The sequence below is a fragment of the Micromys minutus genome (genome assembly GCF_963924665.1).
Source record: "Micromys minutus genome assembly, chromosome: 16".
NCBI lineage: Eukaryota > Metazoa > Chordata > Mammalia > Rodentia > Muridae > Micromys > Micromys minutus.
The window spans coordinates 30,928,043-30,932,057 of NC_137985.1; positions in this window are offsets into that span (position 1 = coordinate 30,928,043).

A 4,015-nucleotide genomic window follows, 5' to 3' on the forward strand; every position below is an offset into this window, starting at 1 on the left:
CTCAGCCACCAGAAACAATGACTTAACCAAATTCTTAAGAAAATGGCAGCATCTAGAGAATATCATCCTGAGTGAGATAACCCAGTCACAAAAGAACAGACATAATATGCAGTCACTGATAGTGGGATGCTAACCCCAGAGGCTCGCACTCCCCCAGAAACAACTCATAGACTGTATGAAGTCCAAGAAATAAAAAAAACAAAACAAAAAAAATCTTTACACAAGAAAACTTTGACTATTTCCATGTTACATTTTGTTTTACATGTACTTTATGCTCATTGTAACTATTAAGTTTTCAATGCATACTATCAAACCTTTAAAAAAAATCAAGTACTGAGTAAAAAATATATTCATATAGTTTTATGTAAAAATTATTTTAAATCTGAAAAAAAGTACTGACAAAAATGTATTGTATGATTTTATGCAAAAAAGTGCTTAAAATCTGTACATTTATCTTTGTTTTGTAAAATAAAGTTGTTAAAAAAAACACTCAATGGTAAACAGACAGCCTCTTCAACAAATAGTGCTGGTTCAACTGGCAGTCAGCATGCAGAAGAATGCAAATTGATCCTTTCCAATTCCTTGTACAAAGCTCAAGTCCAAGTGGATCAAAGATCTCCACATAAAACCAGGTACACTAAAACTAATAAAACAGAAAGTGAGAAAGAGCTTAGAACACATAGGCACAGGGGAAATTTTATTGAACAGAACACCAATGGCTTATGCTCCAAGATCAACAATCAACAAATGGGAACCTCATAAAATTGCAAAGCTTCTGTAAGGCCAAGGACGCTATCATAAGGACAAAATTGCAACCAACAGATTGAAAAAAGATCTTTACCAATCCTACATCTGATAGAGGGCTAATATTCAATATATACAAAGAACTCAATAAGTTAGACTCTAAAGAATCAAATAATCCTATTAAAAATGGGGTCCAGTGCTAAACAAAAAATTCTCCACTAAGGAATATTGAATGTCTGAGAAACACCTAAAGAAATGCTCAACATCCTTAATCATCAGGGAAATGTAAATTGAAACAACCCTGAGATATCACCTCACACCAGTCAGAATGGCTAAAATCAAAACCTCAGATGACGTAAGACGATGGTGAGGATGTGGAAAAAGAGGAACACTCCTCCATTGCTGGTGGGACTGTAAACTGGTACAACCACTCTGGAAATCAATCTGGCAGTTCCACAGAAAATTGGACATAGTACTACATGAGGACCCAGCTATACCACTCTTGGGTGTATACCCAAAAGGAGCTCCAAAATCTAACAAGGACCCATGCACAACAATAATCATAGCAGTCTTATTTATAATAACCAAAAACTGGAAAGTACCCAGATATCCTTCAACAGAGAAATGGATACAGAAATTGTGGTACATATACACAATGGAGTACTACTCAGCTATCAAAAACAATGACTTCGTGAAAGTCCTAGGCAAATAAATGGAACTTGATACTATCATCCTGAGTGAGATAACACAGTCACAAATAAACATTCATAGTATGTATTCACTTATAAGTGAATACTAGCCCAAAAGCTTGGAATACCCAAGAAACCAGCCACAGAACTTAAGAAGCTCACAGAGAAGGAAGGCCAGAAGGTGGATGCCTGGGTCTATCTTAGAAGGAAGAACAAAATGTTCATGGGAGGAAATAAAGGAACAAATAGAAGAGCAGGGGTTGGAGAAAAGATCACCCAGAGACTGCCTCAACTGGGGATAAACTCCATATGAGCCCAATAACCTCAAGCACTATTGCTGATGCCAAGTAGTGCTTACTAGCAAGAACCTGATTTGGATGCCTCCTCAGAGACTCTGCCAGAGACATACTGATACAGAGGAGGATGCTTACAGCCAACCATCAGACTGAACACGGGGACCCCAAGAAAGGAACTAGAGAAAGGACTGAGGGAGCTGTAAGAGTCTGCAACCCCATGGGAAGAACAAAATTATCAACCATCCAAACCTACGACCACTCCTAGGGAGTAAAACACCAACCAATGAGTTGTTATGGAAAGACCCATGGCCAGAGTATTTGATATTTCTCTAGGCCCCTGGCATATCTAATCTCAGATTGTTGGCCATCCAAGCAGCATTGGATATGGGTTCCATCTCATGAATTAGGCCTTAAATCATATCAGATATTGGTTGGCTATTATACTGTCTGGTTATATGTCAAGTTGGCATAAGCTAGAGTTATTGAAGAGAAAGAAATATCAGTTGAGAATATGCCTCAAAAGATACAATTGTAGGACATTTTCTTAATTTGTGATTAGTGTGGAATGGCCTAGTCCATTACAGGTGGTACCTTCCTTAGGTTGGTTGTCCTAGGTTCTATAAGAAAAACAGGCTGAGAAAGCCATAAGCAGCAGTCCTCTATGGATTCTGCATCAGCTCCTGCCTAAACAGATTCATATGTTTAATTTAGTATCATCATGGTGGAAAGCATGGCAGTGTACAGGCATATATGATGCCAGAAGTCAGGAGTTCTGAACTTGGACTGGTAGACAGTAGGAAGAAAGAGCGATACTGGGACTGCCTTAAGCATTTGAACCTCACAGCCCAAGCCCAGTGACACACTTGTTCCAACAAGGCCATACCTAATCTAACAAGTCCACATGTCCTAAAAGTGCCACTCCATATGAGCCTATGTGGCCATTTTTATTAAAAGCACCACATCATAAGACCCCTTTGTCTAACAACTCAATTGTATAACCCAATCCCAGGACTATCAACTTTGTTTGGTAGAGAAATATCCACTTGAAGCTCTGTCTTCCCCATTATTTGGTAATTTCATTTAGCTCACTTCCATATATGTATACATTATAGGAAGTTTCTACTATTACAGGTTTCCATATGACCTCTCAGGAGGGCCCTTAGTTTAGCTGTCCCTCCCAGTATTCCCTCCCTTTCCAGCTCTTACGTCCCCCCACTTATTTGATTCTTACATTCTAGCAGTACATACTCTTGTTCACCAATAACTATCTATTCTATTTACCATTCCTAGTGAAATTAATTCCTGCCACCTAGTCTGGAACACTTTAAAAATAGTTATTAGCCATTTCCATTTCTTTTTTCTTTCCTCCTACAACTCCTCATCTTCTTCTTCCTCATCATTATCACTTTTGAAAACCATTCATTTCAGTTACTCATTTATAAATGGGATTTTTTATTTCCTTTATATTTAATTTCTCTCATTTTATGGTGTTAGCTTTGATTCTTCAGACATGTGTATTCCACTTGAAATACCTATAAATATCAAGAAATTAGTGTAGAGTCATGGGAAAGGGGTGCTCCAGGAGAGAAAAAATTAGAATGCAGTGATATCAAAAGTTAAAGGAGAATAATAGTACAGAGAGGGTTAAATGGGGAGGAGAATGAAAGGATAGGATAGAGGAAGGAATGTGGAGAGGAATAAATAATGTTGTAGTTGTATTAATTTTTACCACATTTATATTATATCTGTCTGTTTCAATGGTGAATGTTGGGGGTGTTTACATGCCCTCCAATGTTCAGTACATGGAGATCAGAGAAAAGCATAAATATATCCATTTACTCCTTCTACCATGTGGGTCTAAGGAACTGAACTCAGATCATCAGGCTTAGTGACAAATAACTTTACCCACTGACCCCCTGATTGAGTGATTTTAAACTTGAGGTGAAGTGAGATGACACAGGGTATGAGGGCATTGACCACTAAGTCTGACTACTGAGTTCAGCCTTCAGAACTGTCATGGTAAAAGGATATAGTACTGATTCCTGAAGGTTCATCTTGAACCTCCACATGTATCATGGTGTGACAACATAGAAACACAGACAAAATAAATAAATGCAAATGTTGTTTAATTGAAAGTAATCTAGGCAACTACTCAGGACTGATGAAAAACTTTAAAGGTATACAATGAATGAAAGAGCATCAAATCTAATGTAGTAAGTTGCTTGTAGACTACAAAAAGCCATATGACGGAAAGACAGGGTGTAGTTTCAAGATGAGGTCAGTAGT